General features: G+C 40.8%; 1 protein-coding gene across 16 annotated transcripts in view; it reads right to left on the bottom strand.

Annotated features, from left to right (window-relative positions):
- Window positions 1–24,111, bottom strand: part of LTBP1 (latent transforming growth factor beta binding protein 1) — a 476,142-nt gene that overhangs the window by 197,034 nt on the left and 254,997 nt on the right. The gene's annotated exons all lie outside the window — the stretch shown is intronic.

Genomic DNA, 24,111 nt, shown 5'->3' with positions numbered 1-24,111 from the left:
AGAGGCATCTTTCCAAATCTGATGCCATTAATCTAATGAATAAAAACTTTCAGTGACTTTCCACTGTCTGCAAACTCCTCACACATGCTCTTCAGCATCACATAAGTTCCTTCCTGTTTGCGTCTGCAGCCCTCTCTTGCCCCCTCCACCTCTCTACACTTGTCCTTCAGGCACGCCAGAACGCTCTTGAGTTTCTGAACAAACCACAGCCTTCCAAAAGCTGTTTCCTCTCCTCGAATGTCCCTGCTTCTACCTTCCCCTGGATAGACCTTATTCACCCCAAGACTCAGCTCTGCAGGCCCACCACGATGAAGCCTCCCTATCTCTTCCACTTCTCTCTAGTCCACAGGACCTTCTACACAGTTCCACGGCCTCTGCTGTGCATTTTAATTACATGCCTAAGTAACTTATTTATCATTATATTCCAATACACAATACGATGCTTAGGAAGTGCTGAATGAATGCATGAAGGAATGAAAAAACAACCTAAGAAGTAAGAACAAACAAGTTTTCATCCATCCAGGCAAGCAATGACCATCTGAAAACCAAGAGAAATGAGCTGTGGTGTTTCTTTCCCACCGCATCCAGGCATGCAGCAAGCTCTAAGTGACTGCTCACTAAGAGTGCAAATCAAAATCAAACCAGAGAAGACTCCCAACAGTTACGGAAGTTTTAGTTCCATCATAGCATTGATGACCTACGGTTTTTATGATTTGTAATGACTTCAACAGGATGTTGTGTGCTCTCCCCAGAAGCAGTACACGTTAGTGGTTAAACATGTAACACAAGAGTTAGGGAGGAATTCTGGCTTAAGACTTCCCAAATGCATCATCTTAGACTAATTTTCTTATGTGTAACATAGAGTACATAATAGTATATTTCTCATAGGCTCATGGAAAGGAAATGAAAATGCACATAGGATGCTGAGCTTTATACCCGACACACACATGTGCTCAACTATCATTACCATTAATTATTATTATTAGAATTAATAAAAGCTAACTATTCCAAATGCCTCATTTGAGATCCTTACTGTTTGTCATATTCCCCAGGGAGCAGAAAGCATGTTGAGTGGAGTAGATTGTAGATGCTCTGTCAATCAAATAGATTAATCCCATTGCCCCCCGAAATTACCAGACTCAGGCCAGGCGCGGTGGTTCATACCTGTAATCCTAGCACTCTGGGAGGCCAAGGCGGGAGGATTGACTGAGCTCAGGAGTTCAAGACCTGCCTGAGCAAGAGTGAGATGTCATCTCTACTAAAAAATAGAAAAATTAGCCAGGAATTATAATGGGTGTCTTTATTCCCAGCTACTAGGGTGGCTGAGGCAAGAGGATCACTCGAACTCAGGAGTTTGAGGTTGCTGTGAGCTTGGCTGAGGCCATAGCACTCTTGTTGGGGCAACAGAGTGAGACTATGTCTCTACAAAAAAAAAAAAAAAGTACCAGTTTCCACAAAAAAAATGGCTCTATTGGCTTTATAGAACAAAATCAAAGTGTTAAAGACATTTTGAGTTAAGTAAAAATAGGCATACAAAAATAATTACTTTTTTTAGATGAACCAAAAAATTCTGGGCACATAATTCTGGGCAAGGCACTCAAAAAAGCCCTACTGTAGGTTAGCAGGGCCCATGGATCACCACGTATCATGAAACATAGGCAGGAACTCCTATAGATATGTGGCATGCTTTCCTGGAGTGAGATAAGGAAGCTCTCCTGCAAAACAAGCCAACTGGGTAAACATTCACTGAGGGATCATTATGTGCCAGATACCAGCACACTGGCCTGGGGATGTCTGTGTGGAGACAGAGCTCTCGGTGAGGTGTCTCCCCACATGCAGTTGAGAGCCAGCCCCCAAGGCCACAAGTGAACAGCCTCCGACATGGCAGAGAGACTGGACAAAACAATGTGTAGACCACTAGCCAGAAAGAGAGAGAGGAGGAGAAAAATAGACGAGGCACACTGAAAGAAGGAGAGGAGGTGGGAGAGTCAACACAAGGGCAGGCGGGGACCTCAGGAGCAAAGCATGTACTTCAGGCTGGACTAGGGCAGTCCCCATGCCCTTTGAGCTGAGTCACAGAAGGATTACACCTGAATTATGAAGGACAGAAGGGGGAAGGAGGGCCAATGATCCAGGCATATGACCAGGAACAAAATGATTATGTTCAAAACACAGAGGTCTCCATTTTGCAATCTGGCTGCCAAAATGTGCTTAATGTTTATTTCCAGTTTTATAAATCAGTTAGACTTCTCTCAGACACCAGTTTATACCATACACAGACCATTCTTGCACCGGACTCTTTAGGCTCTTCTCTTAATCAAGCAAAACACTCAACACTTGCGGATTTTATATGCTCAAAATGTTAGTAGCAGTTAAAATCCAATTTTCACCTTGGATTCCTAGAATGTTTTATTTGGTAGGGCAAAAATAAATCATTTTTCTCAACCGGGCCTCCAAAAAGGTACAAGGTTTTCATTACATGATTCAGGCTGCTTTATCCCATGGCTTTGTTTTTATGGGTCCACGGCCAAGAGCAGCACAAGCCATCCAAACCGATTAAATAAATGGCAGTGTAGGTGGTACCAGGATACCGCACGTTCATCTCCACACTGGGTCTGCACAGTATAAGAATGAGCTATGAGGGATGAAGTCATGGTTATAACAAGGTTGGGAGTTTTATGTACGCCCCTTTAGGTATTTAACTACGGAGAGGCTTCATGATGTAGCCAGAAACTCCACCTGAGAGATCTTTGCAGTCATATTCAGGGCTGACACCCATGAGGCCACTCAAGGTCTCACCTAGAGTTAGGTAGTATGTACAAGAAAAGAAGGTGGAGGAAGGATCTTCTATCCCCCACACCTAGCAGGCCACAGTGGAGAGACTCATGTGGAACAGCATGAGGTTAGCACTCAGAATGTGTCTCTCTTTCTGCATTTCGGTGAGAAGTAAGAGTGTACATAGACTCACTCTTCTAATGACATTTTTTTGCACAGATTGAGGTGATTTTTTTTTTTTACCAGTTTAAAACACAAATGGCATTTCAGCACATTTTCATAAAAAGCCTCTCTCCTCAGAATGTTACTTATGTATAAGCAGCCCAGGACAAATGTGCTAAATTTATAACCCAATATTTATTGGGCAAGTCCAAAACAAAAGTCTAGCCTGTCGAACAAGCTATTAATATGCTATAGCTTCTCAAAAAGCTCACACAATACCTTGGGCTGCAGATTAAAGGACACATAACCCCACGAACCACGCAAGGATTCGGCCAATGCAGAGCCCTGCTTGGGCAGTGCACACAAAACAGAGAAGGTTCTGGCCACCAGATTCTATGAAGATCAATGGAAAAGAGCTAATAAAACCAGATGTAGACATGATGGAGTATTCGAGTATTCAGCTACAGAAAGCAAGATGAAGCTGTTGGGTAATGAAGATATATAGTTTAGTAGTCCTTTTCCAAAATGCTTGGGACCAGGCATGTTTGAAATTTTGAATTTTTCTGGATTCAGGAATATTTGCAAATACTCACTGGACAAGCATCCCAAATCCCAAACTCCAAAATCTGAAATGCTCCAGCGAACATTTCCTTTGCATGTCACGTTGATTCTCAAAATGTTCTGGATTTTGGAGCATTTGGGATTTCAGATTTTTTGGATTTAGGATGCTCAACTTGTATGAGCAGGAGCAAAATCACAGAAAGAGAAAATTCAACTCATTGCATGTAAGATCTGTTCAACAGTTGATGCGCCTCAACAATGGGAAATGCTGACACCTTCACTGGAAGCTGAACCTGGAGAACCGTCTCTCAGGGTATAAAGCAGATGACACCAAAGGATTCTGCCAGGTCTCAGATTCTGGCAGAATCTAGGTTACGTTACTCCATTTGGGAAATGCTAATCATGCTAAAGCAAACTCAAGTACTTCCGTTGCTCTCAATTCTATAATAGAACTGTCTGGGCAGACACACTCCTGACCACTTCCTTTTATCTTATCTCCTCCTCCCTCACTGCCAAATCTACAGAGGTGCTCACCCTGTCTGAGCCTCTGCCTGCAGGACTTATACCAAGACAGAAGGAAGAAAAACAAACAGAACTTCTCCTGGTCCCGGTATACCAGTGTACAGAGAAACCGCATGAAAATAACTTTTCAACTGTTACTATCTGCACATCTGTATGAGCACTGTTATTCAGAGGGTAAGGCTATTCAAGAATCATTACAATTATTCCACAAATGTCCAGGTTGTAACCTTTACAACACAAAATTATTATAAGCAATGGTGTAAAACCTTTTAGTTTTGAAGTGAGTTGTCAAAAATGAAGAGATTACAAGCTAATGTATTTATCTAAATCTTGACTTGCCTGAGAATAAATACTTTAGAATTTCACCTCAGTAGTGAGGTAATATAGTGCTTTCCTGATGATGCTCAAAGTTAGTCTGTGCTCCTTGTCACTTATAGATCTCCCTACAAATCTACGAGGACAATGATGGTTCAAAAGTTATCATTTGGCAATCAAAGCTTAGAATTTTTGTCAACTAAAAATGGAGTTGCTTTAGAGATGAAAACTTGAGGAGGTGGTGATAGATACTGGAGCATGGTTTCATAAGATTTAATTTAGATGCATTCAAACTGCTGGTATGAACAACATCCTCATTTCAAAAGTGTTTGCTGCACTGCCCAGGGTTCTGGGAAGGGAGACACAGCAACAGTAATAAGAAAGGAGTGTGGGGCTGGAGGCTCCAGTTCCAGATCAAAATCTCAGGTCCCTCTTACCAGAAGTGAGAGGCTCAGTAGCCTGTCTAAGCCTGTGAGACAAGGGATGATAATCTCAACTCCAAAGAGTTGTGAGACTAAAGGATACACGTCCAAGAAGTGCTGCCATTACTCCATCAGCCCATGTGGCAATTAGAAAAAGGCAGCTCTTTGAGATGTACCCTGCACCAGGACTCCAAGTTTGGTGAGCAGGGTGTGAGCTGGATTCCAGCCCCTATCAGCCTCCTCAGCTAATGTTCCATGTGGATAAAACCTATGACCAACATTAAAGTACTGGCCATGTAACCGGGCACGGTGGCTCAGGCCTGTAATCCTAGCACCCTGGGAGGCCAAGGCGAGTGGACTGCTGAGTTCGGGAGTTCAAGACCAGCCTGAGCAAGAGCAAAACCCTGTCTCTACTAAAATAGAAAAACCAGTGGGACGTTGTGGCAGACACCTATAGTCCCAGATACTTGGGAGGCTAAGAAAAGAGGATCTCTTGAGCCCAAGAGTTTGAGATTGCTGTGAGCTATGATGCAGGATTAGGGTTAGGTAGCTACTCTACCCAGGGCAACAGAGTGAGACGCTGCCTCAAAAAGAAAAAAAAGGAGAGAAGGGGAAGGGGAAGGGAAGGCCATGGCACTTTTACTCAGGGCAACAGAGTGAGATGCTACCTCAAAAAGAAAGAAAAGAAAAGGAAAGGAAAGGAAAGAGAAAGAGAAGAGAAAGAAAAGAAGAAAAGAAAGAAAATAAAGTACTAGCCATGTGATAAGCTCTAAGGACACATTTCTTACAAGTATTCACATTGTTAACTCCAGGAAGACAGCTATAATATTCAATCTTACTCTTTGAGACATATAAAAAAATAATAATGCTGAATTAATCTTAGGAGTTAGCCTTATCCCATGTATATAACTCATTTCCTTTTGTTATCAACAACCATTATACAATGAAGTATAAAGTATTTTAAGTTTGAAGAAAGAACATTTTCTCAAGACAGAGAATAAGGCATTGTTGAGCCTAAGAAGGATATAAACAAAACTTAAATCTTAAAGGAATATAGATTTTTAAAAATACTCCCAGAGATTATACTCTGGGAAAACCCGAAATAAAATAGAAGTCTGAGTCATTCTAACTCTTGTAAGAGTAAGCAGGACTGTGTTTAGGCAAGAGTTGAAACAAGGAAATGACTCAATGTATCTACCAGGGAGAGAAATTCCAGAGAAATGGAACAGGTCTAGCTCAGCACAAGACCAACCACCAACTGGGAAAGGAAGGGGGAAACAGAGGGGACAGGGAGGACAGGCCAGATAGGAAAGAACAAAGAGAGGAGGAGTTTCACTGTTCCTTTTCCAAAAGCAAAAAAAGTTTTGGGTTGCTTCCAATTAAATAATTTACATCTTTCAAACATTGGTAAAGACAGAAATACTGATGAAGTAGGAAGAAGAAGAGAAAGTAAGACTAAATGTTTTTTATAAACATTTACTGCCTCAAGTGTAAAAAGGAATTATCAGCATAAAGTATATCATTCATGGGCGAAAAGGGAAGAAATTATATTTAAGATAAACATGATCAGGAAGAATCAAAGGACAAAAAAAAAAATGCAATGGAATGATTACAGGCCTGTTGGCTATACTTTTTCTCAAATCAATAGTAGGAGGGAGTTTTTAAGTTCAACAAGAATGGGCCAGGTGCAGTGTGGCTCACACCCGTAATTATATAGCACTTTGGGAGACTGAAGCAGGAGGATCACTTCAAACCAGAAGTTTGAGATCAGCCTGGGCAAAAGTGAACCCTTATCTCGCCTGTAGCCCCAGCTACTCAGGAGGCTGAGGTAGGAGAACCCCTTGAGTCCAGGGAGTTTGAGGTTACAGTGAGCTGTGATTGGGCCACTGTACTCTGACAGAGGAAGACCCTGTCTCTATAAAAATAAATGAAAAATAATAAAAATTTTAAAAGTTCATCACAAATGATCTCTTTTCTCAACAGGTGTTATCCAGCCACAGTAGAGGGGCACCCTAACACAAAGCTTCTCCAAGTCCAGCAGCATTAGCACAGTATGAATGGAAGACTGGCCTTTCCACACAATCACAGTCCGTGTGGGCCCCACGAAAAGGTAGGGCAAGAACAACCACAGCTGAGTCAATGGCAAAGCACAGCTTCTGAAGGTCGACAGACACGGGTCACATCCTCACTTTACCCCTTATTGCCTATGTGTCCATGAGCGAAACTCTCAACCTCTCTCTCTGCCTATTTCCTCTTCTATAAAATGGAACTGAAAACACCCATTTTCATGGAGCTCCTGAGAGGACAGAGACAATGAAAGGGAGGCTGAGTCCACATGTGACAGCCATGTGTCCAATACCCGCTGGGCTCTCAGTCTATAAGTAGGCCCTGTCCCCCAGGCCTCTCCTTTAAAAACATGGGTTTATTGAACAAGGGACAGAGTAATATCACAGTTACTAAATATACAATGTCTTGGATTCAACTTAAGGTGACGTACAAAACATATATATATTTAAGTTAAACATAGAAATAAAAGAAAAAGAAGACGTTCTTAAGATCTTGCTAAATACATTTGTCTTTTCTCAGAAATGCTCTGGCTGGTAAAGAAATGCTCAGTGAATAAATGTTGTTGGAAGGTAGGTACTTTTATAAACTTCATTTTACTTCTGCTCAAGAAGCACAACATATCACAGTAATTCCACCCATCAATATCCATGTTCAAGCAGCAGACGATTCTACTTTGGGAACATGAGGATCCGTCCTGCCACGGTGCCATGTTCTGGGGCCAGAAGACCAAGATCAGGGAGTATAAGCGGTGGGGCACATGGTGCTTCCCCTCCCCATGAGCTTCCACAGCCTGATCGCAAAGCACCACAGATCACAGGACTCCCTATGACCGGTCCCAAAGAAAAGAGCTGTCCTGCCAAAATTAGAGAACAATGGTTTCTTGGATATCCTCCATCCCCAGAAGGGATGGCCTAGCAGCCAGGATGCAACAGTAAAAAGAACACTGGACGTGGCACCAGAAAGCCTCAGTTTTAGTCCTCACCTGCCATGAACTCAATATAAGCTATTAGGCAAATTAATTTACCTCTCTAGATGTTAGTTTGCCCATCAATAAAACTGGAAGGATGGACTAATTGCTAATAATCATTTATGTGCCCAAATTTTGATTTTATGAAGGTTCCAGGGCAGGCTGAGGACAGCTGTGGTGGAAAGGTCTCCCGTGAAGGCCAGTATTCCTGAGACGCTCCCGTCTGCCGGCTTGACAGACTAGACTCCACAGTGCCACGTCTTGTCCAGTTCTGTCCTCACGACCTGACCTGCACCAACTCAGTCAGGGATGACCACGGTGGGCCTCTTTTTCTTGACACAACCTTGTGCCAGCCCTTTTCTGCTAACCAATACACACGAAAAGGCAGTGTAACGGCTCCTTTCCAGAATAAAATGAATTATAAGCAATTACATCTGATCATCAACAGGATCTCAAATTACTCAGGCCTGTCAAAAGATGCAGATTTTGCATACACCAAGCTGGGACGTGAAGTCACATGATGGCCCACCAAACCACACCACACAGGTACATCCTCTAAACTGTTCTGCCTGGGCAGATGCCATCCTCATCTCCATCCACATCCAGAAGCACATCACGCGAACATTCTGGCACAAAACCTTACATTTTGGCAAATAAATGCCACACCCATAGTACTATGAATCTGATTAAGAATCTGGATCCCATTTTTGGAAATCTTTTAACTTCTTTTCATAAGAACCAGAATGAGTTCCCTTATAGGGGAAGCACTGACTCTAAGTAACAGGTTGGATTATCCCAAACTTTTGTCTCAGCCCCTTTGCTCTGATTAAAAATCTCTTCACTAGGGTAGAGACACATCTTCACTTGGGCAAAGTGACTCCAGTTCACTCTCTGAGCAAAATGGTGCTCTTCTAGCCTGTGGGTCAACTATGGCTCCAAATTAAACTGGAAAATCTCATGAGAGCTCTTCAGTGCCCCTGTTCTACAAAATTTAACATTTTTTCTATGTACCAATAAGAAAAATGCTCCAAATCTTTAAATCCCATGCAGAGCGTCGTATTTGATGGACTTGTTCTAAGGCCACTGTCGTTAACGAATGCTGTACAATGAGAGTACTACTGTCTGAGGAGCAGGCATTGTCTCATAAGAAGGAGAAAACGCTTAAATACTTCCAGATTTCTAAAAGAACTTATTAAAAAAAATTCTGCTTTGGCTTGAGCAGAACAGTCTTTATAGGCAAGTTTTTTTTTAAAATCTACCCAGCTTTCTTTTATTAGATTAATTAAAACAACCTTAGGCATCTGGGGTATTTGATACAACCATAATCCTCTGATATTTCAGGCTATTGATTTTACAAAGTATCTACTGTGACCAGAGCATTAACTGCTAGAAATGTATCCACATCGACTTCTGACAGTGTATTTGTTTAAAACCTGCTGAAGCCAAACCATGGGCTTCAAGGAATTCCACACAACTACTTTCATTTTTGAAATGGTATTTTAAAAGTTACACTAGGGAAAAAATGGTTTCTAAAGTAACATACAAAGGGGGAAAAAAACTCTCAAGCATGACACTTAAGATTTCACTGGACGTGTTTTCTAAAGAAATGATCACATTTGAGCTGCCTATTTTCTTCACCTCTACAATGATTTGAACATTTCAATAGTCAAGCCTTCCAGGTTGTGATATATGTATCTTTGCTTTTCTTAAAGTGCAAAAAGAAAAATTAAGTACAGTATTGTCCTGATGATATTCACATCACAAGTCCCTGTAGCTTTTCCTTGGGGCCAAACAACACAAATCACGTCATCATCCCAGCGCTGGATAGTGAGCAGATCACATTTAAGTTCCATTACCAGAGATGTGTCTAAAAAGACTTGTGCGGAAAGGAAGTAATTACTACTACAGCAACCTGATCATTCCCAAAATGATGAACATAATTGCCTATTTTCCCCAATGCTTACTTCTACAACTATATTGAGAGAAATTTTCTGTATTAAGCTTCACTGCTGTCTACAAAGAGACAATGAAAGGAACAAAAACACTTCCAGCCTACAGCAGTATGTGAAATTGCAATGCATGCCTCAGTTGGTTAAGCTTTCTGTTTTTTCTGTGTCTCTTCCAAGTACACAGCACTCAAAGCTAATAATTACCTGTGGTTTTGGTTGCAAGTTGTGTAGAAAGACTAAAAGCCACAAATAACGCTAACAGGTTCATTTAGATCCCTGGAGCAAGGAACCATGTCAGTCTTCTTGTCCACTGCCTTGATACTTGGGGTAGGAACATTCACTGCTTACCAAAGAACCACTTGCTTCTCCACATTCCCCAGCTCCCTGACTATCAGGCACGGCTGCCACACCAAAATACCACAGACGGGGTGGCTTAAACAATAGATGCCTATTTCCTCATAGTTCTGCAGGCCAGAGTCCCAAGATAAAGGTACAGTTGGGTCTAGTAAGGTCCCTCTTTCTGGTTTACGTGACCACCATCTGGCCTCATGCTCACATGACCTCTTTGTGTGAGTGGGGGGTGAGAGTGACCTCCTTCTAAGGACACTGTCCAATCACATCAGGACCCCCCACCTGTAGAGCCTCATTTAACTTTAATCATCTCCTTTTAGGCTCTATCTACAAATACAGCCACGTTGGGGGTTAGGGCTTCACCAGATGGATTTGGGGAGGGAAAGGGCACATTTCAGCCCCCAGCGCTACCACGCAATGCCATGTGACTCATCCTGAATAGAGGGCTATGAAAAGGTGACGAGTGTCCCTGCAGCACCTCTCTACAAAAATCCCCTTTTGCAGGAATTAAAAAGTCCATGTATTCTGAATAGCACAGCAGTATCAAGATGGAGCCACCATCAAGTTCCCAAAAAACATGGGGAACAGAGCCATCTGCTCACCCATCAAATGTGTAATGCATGTAAAACTTTTCTTATGTTAATTTGTTACTGAAGCACAGCTTAGCCTGACTAAAAGGAATAGATTTACCAACAATTCAACTGTGTCCAGTACTGAGTTCAACTTGTAAGTGGTCCTGCCCTCCCCAGCACACGCTGGTAGGGAAGGCAAAAGGCGCAAAAGAGTAACCATGTTAAAATATTTAAACTTTAAACTTAAAACAGCCTGATTAGATTCTAAGTACAATAATAATTCTAGCAAGAGAAAGCAATGTGGGTTGAAGAAATTCTAGAAAGTTTTTTGGAGGGACTAACAGTTGAAAGGGGTCTTATAAGTCAGACTGGATTTGAAAGTTCAATGTGGGCATTCACTCTAGTTGATGCTGTACAGATTACTCTGTCCACATGTCCTGGGTTAGTGTCAGTGGCATCTAAAATTGTAGAAAGGAGGAAAGATGTCAGAATCATCATAGAGGATTACAAGGTTCACACGCACCTCGGTAGTCTTCTCAGCCAATCTAGTCATTTAAAAAATGAAGAAATGAGGAATAGAGATTGGGTAAATTTTGCTAAAATGGAAAGAGCTATGGAGTTTGAAATAACAATGCAAGCTAGTTCCAACGTCTGTGAGCCTCAAGTTTCACATAAGTGAGTGGAGACAAGAATGGCTACTTTTCCTATCTCTCTCCCTCTTTTTAAATTTCAGATTAATATAAGGGTACATACAATTAGGTAACACTATTTCCATTTGGAAGGTGAAGTCTGAGCTGCACTTGAGTCCTTCGCCCAGGAGGTGTGCCATATACCCTACCTTGTACCCATTAGGTGAGAGCTTACTGAGCCCTTCCCCTCCCATCTCCTTTCTCTTGATTGTTTTGAAGGTCAAATACGGTCATAAGCATGAATGATCTCTTTCTTGCCCCAAAGCCACAGAATGTTAAGACTGTATTCTTAACTCTGTTAGAGTCTGCACAATACAACCTCTCCAAAGTGGTTGTATTGATGGCATCTTTGTTTAAAATATTTAAAACTCCTCTGTTTGAATTTTAGAATTTTATTAAAGGGCTAAATATTCGCAGTGGTAGCAAATCCTTGCTCACTGGAGTTAAAATCACCGTTGGACACTTTCAGATTAAGAATGTAGTAAACAAATGAACTAAAGAATACCAGCAGAGAGAGACAAATTTTCTTGTGTAGCTCATAAACTGGCTCTGAAACAATTCCTTCAAACCAGCCACGTCCAAACTGTTTGCACAATGGCGGTGGTATCACTAGAGGAAAAGCATGGTCTCAAGTGACCTTGCTGAAACAGAAAACTGATTTTATATATAAATTCTTTTATATACAAAAGAAGGCCAAAAAAGGGAAAAAATAGAAAGATAGGGGGAAAAGTACTATTATCATCTTAGAGAAGGTACAGGGCAGAGGAAAAAGAAGTACTTTCTTGTCTTCCAACATCAGGCAATGTTTCCCTATCTACAACTTTACAGGCTCAGATTCCAGAGGACTTGTTTTTTAGTAAACCAGATAACTCCACTTCATTTTGGCAACTCTCAAGTCTAAGGAATTGCATAGTTCAGATCCTAGAAATACCAGCTGTAAATCTTTAAACACTTCTTGTAACATACAGAGCCTACATCAATCAGTTCAAGCCATGGTCTCTTAAAACTATCATACTCCCAACATATTCAGAACCATCATCGTCAAATACGATGACCCTAAAAATCTCCCCACTTTTCAATATCAGAAGTAGTTCAACATGTTTCCACTCTGAGCTGCTCCATGATTATTTCAATGCCTATTCCTACATAAAAACAGGAGTCTAATTATTAATAGGTATATTATTTTAGTGAGTCCTAGAGCTACAAAATACGGAAATTTGATATTCCATGTCATGGCAAAGGCATTTTCATTGCCAATAAAATGGGAACACCACCTGAGAGGAGGAGCTCAGGGGGAACCAATGAAGAAGCCTGGGCCTGCTTCTCCATTAAACAGGCCAGGGGAGTGAACACTTGAAGCTGACAGCCTCTTTGGTTCCAGAAGACATCTGCCTGGGTGAAGACTGAAGGAAGGGGAATGTCTGGGTCACAACCCATTCTCTGAAATACTCTACTCCAGTTCTAAGAGTCCATATTTTGATTATCTTCATGTCTCAGCCCCACATTCTCAATCCAAGTAAAATGAACAGTTCTCCCCTCTACTTGCAGAACCCCAGGGACTTGCAGACATGCTCTCGTTCACATGTGGTGTTAAAACCCTTTGGATCTTACTCCTGTCTCGAGTGATCTTTCTCGACTTCAGGCAAGAGGGCCGCTGGCAGAGGTCAATCTAGCAAAGGCTGCTGGAACAAGACCAGCAAATGCTTAAGAATGCCAGTACCTATCTCTGAGACACGCACAGCACCTTGGGTGATACCCCCTGCTGTTGACACAGGTGAGGTCAGGCAAGGATGGCTACAAAAAGCAGCCAATTTAGGGCCCCCAGAGACAACCAGAGTCACTAACACTCAATTAAATATTTCTTAGATGATGCCAAAGAAGTACTGGAGTGGGACACTGAAGAAAAACCCAGATGGCACAAGAAGTGCCTGGTGTTAATGACTTATTCCTCCTTCAGGAGGCCAAACTTCAGTAAATGCCATCAGCACACCCCAAGTGCACTTGGGAAGTGCAGACGTCCGATGGTTCAGCCTTGCCTCCCCCATCACTGCCCAGCAGCAGCTCCAAAAGATGAAGGCCACTGCCCTTGTCCAAGCTCACCTGGGGGACCCATCCCCCAAGAGCACATGGCCTCAACAATGGAGGCGAGAGGGGTGTACAGCCCACGGGTTCCTTCTGCTGACCCAGCCTGACTGACCCAGTTCTCCTCCTCACATAAGGGCTACTGCATAAGTGAGAGGCTAAAAGTCCTCAATACAATGTATTATAACCACTTTTTTTTCATTAGATTTCTGACCTATGTACGTAGTTTATAGACTCAGGGGAATAACCAGAGTGAAAAGCATTACAATGGTTCTAGCATCATTTCTGTGGGGACAAAAATAGTTTTTCTTCACAGCTTTAGGTCTCATCCCAGTAACACTCGCATGGTCAGAACAGAAGAGATTCTGTGGAAATAAAGGTCGGGTTTCTAAGCGGAACTCAATGTCCCAGCCCTCTACATTCACTTCCTACCACTGAGGAGAGAGCCTGGAAATCTGCGGCACATCTCACCCCGTCTATCCCCCTCTTCTCTGCTATGCAGAACTCGCAGACACCACATCTACTTCCCTGGTTTCTCAATGCCTTTTGTGTGGTAGAAACCAAGAAATATTTTTCTTCAAAGTCCTGTGACAGAACTATTGAGACGTTTTAAAAAAGTATTTTAACCATATAATTAGAATACTTTCCACTTCAATGAGCTCACACTTTCCTGCTAATGTCTTCTCCACTATTTTCATTCTTCTTAAAAAGTTCTTTTTAAACAAAAGCTAAGTGCATCTTTTTTGCCCTTCAGAATTAGGGTGTATGTGTGTTCCAGAGCTAAGCTTTATGGTTTGAAGACAATACTGAATATATCTGCCTAAAAGACCTACTCTCAATTAAATCATCTTTTTCTCCAATGGTCCATTCTGTTTCCATTTTTCCTGCCCAAAGAGAACTGCTGGAATAACTTTTGGCACCGTTAAGAGATTCCCAAACAATTCTTGTGTTGCTTTAACTCAATTTTGCCCCAGAGCTTATAATTTATGTGGCCAATAATTACAGGAAAGAAAGGTCTTACTAATGATACAAGGAGTTCACATCAAGTATTGGTCCTTTCTTTTCTTCCTTATCCACATAAATTTTATTTTCTTCTAGAGAATATAGAGACCTTGGAGATTGTTTCTTAGTTTTTTAAAAAAACATTTTTACAAGTTTTGCAGTGCGAACTATAAAATTGGGTCCATGAGTTGCCTGACCACCTTTGCCTATGTTAGAGCACTGTGCTACAATCACATTCTCTTCTTCTGTGTACACTTACTGCAAGGTTTCCAGGACACTTAGTTAACTCAGGTGTGTACATGTGAAGTTTTCTTCTTTTTCACCATTTGCAATAGGAAGATCTTAAAGCACTTTAATTTTTTGTGTGTCCTCTTGTAATGTCTGTGTCTAATTACGGGGCATGTTCCCATGTCTGACAAAGACCACAGGACTGTGCAACCATGCAATGGTGGATTCGGCGCGGAAGCTGCACGCTGAACTCTATATCGTGATTCTAAATGCTTCACACGCGAGGCCTTTTCATGCCATCTGGCATAATTAGGTCACTGTACACGTTTGCTTCCAACAACTGGGCAATAAAGAAAACATGTTTGAAACAATCAAAAATTCAGATGCCAAATAAGCTTCAAATTTAGGTCATCGTTAAGAGAACAAATTCAAAACAAAGTACACACCCTTATATAATGAGAAAGGTGTACACATACAATGTCTCTGTGTTATAAAAATATATTTCAGGGCTCCAAGGAGCCTGTGGCTGTGGCTCAAAGGAGTAGGGCACCCGCCCCATATGCCAGAGGTGGCGGGTTCAAACATAGCCCCAGCCAGAAACTTTAAAAAAAAGAAAGAAAAATATATATATATTTCAGGGGTATTTTATGATACTTGTCCCCTCTTAAAAAGTTGAAAACTGGGGCGGCGCCTGTGGCTCAGTCAGTGGGGCGCCGGCCCCATATACCGAGGGTGGTGGGTTCAAGCCCGGCCCCGGCCAAACTGCAACCAAAAAATAGCCGGGCACTGTGGCGGGCGCCTGTGGTCCAGCTACTCGGGAGGCTGAGGCAAGAGAATCACTTGAGCCCAGGAATTGGAGGTTGCTGTGAGCTGTGTGAGGCCAGGGCACTCTACCGAGGGCCATAAAGTGAGACTCTGTCTCTACAAAAAAAAAAAAAAAAAAGTTGAAAACTATCGTAGAAATAGTCAAGACTTAAGCACGTGAAAACATGAGATTAACCTGAAAGCAACTGATAATTGTAGCCCCTGGAGTTGTAATTCTAATTTGATTATTCAATGAGCAAACTCTTGTAAAGATTTTTAGATATATATGGACTATTACAATTTACTCCAGGTAGCATAGAAACCTAATTCTGCCAAAATTATGACTTTCCAACTACTTAAAACTTGATATATATTCAAGAAACTCAACTCATTCCTCTCAGCCAACCTATATGTTCTATTAAATTAATTTCTATTTTTTCAATAAGGTGAATTTAGTGATGGCTATAAACAGGCTGATTCACATAAAAATCTATCCTTTATATGATCTTAAAATAAGAAAATGTATTTTAGGATGCCAAAAGAGGAAACATAATTTTAAACAACAGTAAAACAATAGAAATAATCTTCCTCCACAGTCCTTCGCACTGTTTTTATCTGTTAAGATAAAAAACATTATAGAAATTTTCAATCTCACTATGCCTACTCTTTCTAATTATAACACAACCCAAGGAAATGTCCTCTGTTGCCATGAATATAACTACCACTGATAGATCCATTCGTTGGACAATTTTCTCTATTATTCCTCCATCATTACAGTTCTAAAACAGCACCACATTCCATGATATCCAAGAATACACCACTCTCAACAACAATGGAGGATGAGGCAGGGTACTTATAATAAAAATATAACTACTCATCTTTTCACAACCCTCCTCTGCTGGTCAGCTATGCAAACACAACGAGCATTATCTGAATTACAATGCATTCTCTCATTGTGAGCTTTTTCTTCATGACATCCTAGAATGAAATCTTGATGCTTGATTCTTCACAAAGTCCTCTACATTCATCTCTTTATTTCCATCTTTGATTCTTAAATTGGCTCCTGCTCACTTCACATTTGAACTTCCAACTTCCCTCCCTCAGGTCTATCACACTCACCCACTCCCATTCAAAAGTTAGAGCCTTTATTAAAAATTCTTTACCTGTATTAAAGTTACAACTTTTAAAGTTCAGCTTAGAGATATATTATTCTCTATGTAAGTGTAGGAAATTTTGACATTTTCTCACTTCTTTTTTTTTTTTTTTTATTGTTGGGATTCATTGAGGGTACAATAAGCCAGGTTACACTGATTGTGACATTTTCTCACTTCTAAAAGATAGTTTCAAAGAAGTTGGGATGTTCAAAGAACCCCACAATGGTCACCTGTATACAAACCTCTTACAGCTGAAACTTGTTTGAATTTTGCCATATTTGTCTGTGAGATTTATTTGAAAGTACAAGCATACCTTGGAGATGTCATGGGTTCAGTTCCAGACCACCGCAATAAAGAGAATATCACAGTAAAGCAAGTCATATAAAGTTTTTGCTTTCCCAGTGCATATAAAAGTTATATTTATACTATACTGAAGTCTATTAAGTAGGCAATAACATTATATCTTTAAAAATGCACATACCTTAATTTAAAAAACTTCATTGCTAAAAAACAACATTGCCAACAATCACCTCAGCCTTCTATGAGTCCTTAACTTTTTGCTGGTGGAGGGTCTTGTTTCAGTGATGGCGGCTGATGGGGGTTAGTGGTTGCTGAAGGGTGGGGGAGGGGCTCTGGCAATTTGTAAACCTAAAACAACCATGAAGCTTGACACATTGATTGGCTCTTCCTCTCACAAAAGATCTGTGGCATATGATGCTGTATGATAGCATCTTACCCACAGTATGACTGCTTTTGAAATTAGAGTCAATCCTCTCACAAGCCACTGCTGCTTTATCAACTAAATAATAGTCTAAAGCCTTTGTTGCTATTTCAAATCTACATTTACCAGGAGTGGGCTCCATCTAAGGAAACTACTTTCTTTGCTCATCCCTAAGAAGCAACTCCTCATCTGTTCGATTTTTACCATGAGATTGCAGCAGTGAAGTCACATTGTCAGGCTCTAATTCAACTTCTTTTGCTATTTCTACCATGGCTGCAGTTACTTCCTGCACTGAAGTCTTGAGCTCCCCAAAGGCATCCATGAGGACTGGAATTGACTTCTTCAAACTCTTGTTAATGTTGATATTTTGACCTCCTTACATAAACCATAGATGTTCCTAATGGCTTTTAGGATGGTGAATCCTTTCCATAGGTTTGTTTTTTTCTGAGACAGGGTCTCACAAGGTCGCCCTGAGTAGAGTGCCATGGCATCACAGTTTACAGCAACCTCAAACTCCAGGGCTCAAGCGATCCTCTTGTCTCAGCCTCCCCAGCAGGTAGGATTATAGGCGCCCACCACAACCTTGGCTAATTTTTCTATTTTTAGTAGAGGTGAGTCTCGCTCTTGCTCAGGCTGGTCTCCAACTCCTGAGCTCAAGTGATCTACTCACCTCAGCCTCCAAGAGTGCTGGGATTATAGGCTTGAGCCACCATGCCCTGCCCTCCACAGGTTTTTGATTTACTTTGCCCAGATTTATCAAAGTAAACATTATACATGGTGGCTATATCCTTATGAAATGTATGTCTTAAATAATAAGACTTGAAAGTTGAAATTACACATGATCTATGGGCTACAGAATGGATATTGTGTTAGGAGGCATGAAAACAACATTAATCTCGTACATCTCTAAAAGAGCTCTTGGGTGACCAGGTTCATCATCTATAAGTAATAATAGTTTCAAAGGAATCTTTTTTTTCTGAGTAGGAGGCGGTCTCAGAGGTGGCCTTAAAATACTGAGTGAACCATTCTGTAAACAAATGTGCTGTTAACCAGGCTTTGTTATTCCATTTACAGAGCACCGGTAAAGTAGACTTAGTATTCTTGAGGCACTTGGGGTTTTCAGAATAGTAAGTAGACTTAGTATTCTTGAAGGACAACAGCTTCAATGTAACTTCACCAGCTGCATTAGCCCCTAACAAGAGAATCAGCCTGTCCCTGAAAGCTAAGCATTGACTTCTCTCTAGCTATGAAAGGCCTACATGGTGTCTTCTTCCAATGAGAGGCTGTTTTGTCTACATGGAAAATCTGTTGTTTAGCATAGCCACCTTCGTCAATGACCTTCACCAATGATGACTTGCTGCAGCTTCTCAGTCAGCACGTGCTGCCTTCACCTTGCACTTTTATGTTATGGAGATGCTTCTTTTCTTCAACTTCATGAACCAACCTGTACTAACTTCAGACTTTTCTTTTGCAGCTTCTTCACCTCCATTAGCCCCCCACAGAATGAAGAGAGTTGGGCGCTTGCTCTGGATTAGCCTTTGGCTTAAGGGAGTGTTGTGGCTGGTTTGATGTTCTGTCCAGACTTTATCCACATCAGCAATAAGTCTGTTTCACTTTCTTTTCATTCATGTGTTCTCTGTAGTAGTATTTTTCACTTCCTTCAGGAATGTTGGGCCAGGTGCAGTGGCTCATGCCTGTAATCCTAGAACTCTGGGAGGCTGAGGTGGGGGATCACTTGAGCTCAGGAGTTCGAGACCAGCCTGAGCACAAAGTGAGACCCCATCGCTACTAAAAATAGAAAAATCAGCTGAGCGTTGTGGTGGACACTTGTAGACCCAGGTATGCAAGAGGCTGAGGTAGGAGGATTGTGTGAGCCCTGGAGTTTGAGGTTGCTGTGAGCTATGATGCCACAGCACTCTATCCAGGGCAAAAGGGTGAGACGCTTGTCTCAAAATGTTAAACAAAAAGAATGTTTTCTTTGCATTGACAACTTGACTAACTGTTAGGCACAAGAAAAGCCTCAGCTGTTGACATGTCTTCTTCACTAAGCTTCAACATTTGTACCTTTTGATTTAAAGCGAAAGATGTGTGACTCTTCCTTTCACTTGAACACTTAGGAACCACTATAGAGATAGTAACTGGCCTAATGTCAATATTTGCGTCTTGCCAAATACAGAGGCCTGAGCGGAGGAAGAGAGATGGAACAGCTGGTTGGTGGAGCAGTCAAAACACACAGAATTACTGATAAATTTTGCCATTTTATAGGGTTGCACCTTGCTCTGCCCCCAAACAATTATAATGGTAACAACCATCACTGATCCCAGATCTCTATAACAAGTTAATAATAACAAAACATTCTAAAATATTCTGAGAATAAAGTATGACACAGAGACACAATGTGAGCACATGCCATCTCTCTTCATTCTGTGGGGGCTAAGAGAGGTGAAGAAGCTGCAGAAGAAAAATCTGAAGTTAGTACAGGTTGGTTCATGAAGTTGAAGAAAAGAAGCATCTCCATAACATAAAAGTGCAAGGTGAAGGCAGCAGGTGCTGACGGAGAAGCTGCAGCAAGTCATCATTGGTGAAGGTGGCTATGCTAAATAAAGTTGCCCAAAGCAGGGTTCACACAAACCCTTCATTTGTAAAAAAAAAAAAAAAAAAAAAAAAAAACCTCCGAATTGCAAAGCACAATTATGTGAAGTGCAATACAACGAGATCTGCCCAGAAGTCATGGATACCATGGCCTGTCACCACCCCAAACATCCAGCATTCATCCCTTAGGAATCAGCAACATTCTCCTACATAATCCCAGTACTATCATCACACCTAAGAAAATTAATAATTCAAAAATGTCATGTTAATAGCCAGTTTCCTAAAGTTTGCATGTGTCCCCCAGAATTCATGATCCCCAATGCAACAATGTTGGGAGGTGGGGCCTAATAAGAGGTGGTTAGATCATAAGGGCTCTGCCCTCAGGAACGGATTAAGGTAATTGTCTCAAGACGGGACATTCAGTCATTGCTACTATAGGCTTGTTATAAAAGCACATTCCTTCCCCCATTTTGCTCTTTTGAGCTCTCTTATCCTTCCACCACAGGGTGACACATCTAAAGGCTCTGGTCAGATGCTGCCACCTTGATGTTGGACTTCCCAGCCTCTAGAACTGTGAAAACTTATTTCTTTTTTAAAATATAAATTACCCAGACTGTGGTATTCAATTACAGCAACCCAGAACAGACTAAGACACAATTCATATTCAAATTTCTCTAGTTGTTCCCAAATGTCTTTAGAGCCTGCTTTAAAAAAAATAAAGATGTAATAAAAGTACAAAAATTATATTTACTGTCTCTTTGGTCTCATTCTAGAAAAGTCATCCCATATGTTTTTCATGGTATGATTTTTTTTTAAGGAATCAGGCAATAACACCTTACATTATGAATCTAATTGTGTTTGCTGTCTGAATGTGATGTTTTAAGCTTGTTTTTTTTACCCTCAGTATTCTCTGTAAGCTGAAAGTAGATAAAAATTTGATTTGATTCAGGTTAAACATTTTTGGCAAGAACCCTTCAAAGAGGATGCTGTAAACTTCATACTGCCTCACAGCAAGAGGCACACGCCAGGCTGCCTCACTATTCAGGATGCTGAGCTAGTCACTTGGTCAAAGAGGCTTAAGGATACTTTAACCTTGCCATCAAGTCATTTATACCGCCCTAAGCCCCAGGTATAAGAGGCTTAATATGTGTGCAAAAAGCCTGCAAGGAACCCCAAGCTATTTTGCTTCTCTGGTCTCTTCAGATACCTCTTCTTTGTCCATTTCTGTAACAGTCCCTTTCCTCTGTTTAATTATTCTCCCCTTTTGCTTTGGGAGCTTGGTTTCCTAACCAATTGTCCATCTTCCTCCACCATCAAAACAGTTCTGAAATTCTACTCTATGAAGATCTCCCAAATTTTAATACAATGATCACAGTTCATCTTGGGTGGTCAATCTCAAGTCTACTGCCCAGTTTTTGGAAAGTGCCACAGAAACAAAGACTGTTTCTGCCAAATTTATTTTGTTTATTACCTCTCATAGCAGCATATAAATGTAGGAGCTTATTAATAACCATTGCCTTAAAAGTCCCAGTGGTTGAAATCTACAACTCATAAGAGAGCTCCCACTGAACAAAGCAATTGTGAGCATTTAGTCAGGTGTTTCAGCCATTCATTTAAAATCTACGGATACCTCCTGGCTATAGCTATGTTTGCAAACCAACCACAGCATGAAAGCACAAATGCTTTCCAGCACCTGTGCGGGCTATATCTAAGTATTACTGACTGTTTGCCCCTAATGTATTTTTTTTAATTCCTGGTTCACCTTCGTTGCACAAATTAATTGGGCAATCATTGGCATTCAGCAACATTTCCCACAAACAAGAAAATGAATAACTATATGCTGAGAATGTTTTGCAGAAACAGGTCTTATTTTGAAGCTGTGTATTTGTGACTACACATGCAAAATGAATTAAGAATTGAGATCACTGTCTGGATCTTTCAGACTGAAAGTCAGATGTATCCAGATAAGGAGAAAGCATTCCACTGAGTTTGAATTATTTGGGTAACTACATCCATTACCAAATTCATTTCAGTTGTATAGTCCAGTTTAGGCTTACAAGTATATAATTTTTCATCTTTTCTAGTCAGCAATCATTTTGCCTACAAAATGACAAGAATAACAAGTTGTTTATGCCGCATTTTCTTGCTTTCTGCCATCTGTGTTCCAACTTGGAAACTGGGAAGAAAGGCACTGGGCACGGAGTTTTTAAAGGATCTGCTTTTCCCTTTCTCCCTGACCCAATCCAAGCGGGAATGACTAAACAATGAAAATGGCACCAAATTCATCCTCCCTCTCCAAGGTTGGTCCAGGGTGAAATGCAAAGTGTATAAAGTTCATCCCCGAGCTCCACTGCCCCTTCAAAACCTGCCCTGATAACGAATCTGACCTTTATATGTGTTTATTATACTATCTAGGCATGTATTTTGCTTTGAGATATTAGCTATTGATAGTGTGATATCATGATTAGTAAGATAATTAAATTTTTCTAACATATTCATTGCATTCTTTTATAATTTTTATTTTATGTATGCTTCATAGTGCACTTGATATATTACTACTGAATACATGTGTTGTGAGTAAATATACATAATTATGCTCTTAAAAAACAAAAACAAAAAAAACCCTGCCCTTAACACAAAAATAGTCTTTAGTTCTAAGCTAAATTTAAATTGATAATATTTCTTCTCCCCAAATCATTCACTAATAGTGAACTTCAACTGAGGGATGAAAAGTGGTGTCAGGTCCCCTGTAGTTGGCATTTCAGGCATCTATAGGCAGATAAAGGCTATGTTTGGGGAGTCAAGGCTGTCCCTGTCCTACTCAGATTACAGGATGTAAGCAACCATCTACCCTATTTTTAAGTTTGATTCTGCCACTACCAGTATCTTCAAGCTAATATTTGCATAGTTCTATAATATTTGAAAAGCATGGCTCACATTAATTATCTTGCTCAATCTTAACAAAATCCTATGAGCCCCATATCTTGTTTTCACTTGAAGATAAGGAAGCTGGTTCCCGGCAACCAAGTACTGGGCTCACTAGCACTCGTGACTCTCACCATGGTCTCAGAAATCCACATGGATGCTCTTTCCATTCCAGTCTATAAACAATTTTCCCTTTTCCTAGGAAAAAGGTGATAATCCTATCATTGGCTGAGTTGGTACCGAAAGTGTTTTCCAGGTTTCTAAAATAGTAACAATTGATTTTACTACCCCTGAGTATTTTACACACACACAGTATTTGGGGGGGGGGATTATAAAACTGTATTTTATATTAGAGAAAGAGAAGAGAGTGGGAGGAAGAGATGAGAAAGAGAAAGAGGAGAAAGGAAAGAGGAAGGCATGGGAGAAGGGAATATGGGGGGGAGGAAGCACAAGAATGTGCAGCACCCCAAAGAAAGAAAGGAAGAATGCCAGCCCCCACACAATGCTTTTTGAATTTTGAGGAAACAGAGGAATAATAATAAAAGCACCTCATCTCCTCTTCTCATGAGGTTTTTAGACCATAACCAAAGGACAGGAGGGAAACCACAGAACAAAGCCTCCAACATTACCACGTAATCTCAAAGCACCAAGCAATCGGGGTAGAAGCAGCAACATCTGTGGGTTGTCTTCACTATGTGCATTTACAGACGAGTTTTAAAGAAAACTTGTCCTTTCTCTCACTTTACGATACAAATATAGGTCTAAATTTACAAATAAACCCAATGATATTTAAAATACACTTCAAACAATTCATGCATTGCCTTTCTAGCAATGAATTTTTCCAAGAAAAGGTGACATCAATTATTAATGCACGGTGGGTTCAACATTCAACTGTACCTACTGACCTATAAATACTGCAAAAGGCACACATATTTTCAAACTGATTTGTAGAATACACGTGATCTGTCAAGTTCACAAACTCATCCTGGAAAAAGTGCTACATACCTTTTTGCTGAATGTCACCTCTGAAGGTCTCCCCTTGGGAAGCTATGCACCAATGCCAGTACCTAGTCCACCCTTCAAACAATTTGGAAACTTTTTCTAGAATGGTCATCAGAGCTGTCATTGAATACACTTGATGTCTGGAATGTCATAAAAATGCCTTCCTTTCAGTAACTCCTTTATCTTTAGGTAAAGAAAAAAATCATTGGAGGCCAGATCAGGTGAGTAGGGAGGGTTTTTCAATACAGT

Source organism: Nycticebus coucang, chromosome 4 (genome assembly GCF_027406575.1).
Source record: "Nycticebus coucang isolate mNycCou1 chromosome 4, mNycCou1.pri, whole genome shotgun sequence".
In the NCBI taxonomy this organism is placed as follows: domain Eukaryota; kingdom Metazoa; phylum Chordata; class Mammalia; order Primates; family Lorisidae; genus Nycticebus; species Nycticebus coucang.
The sequence above is the reverse complement of the archived record's forward strand: the minus strand, read 5'-3'. Positions and strand labels throughout refer to the sequence as shown.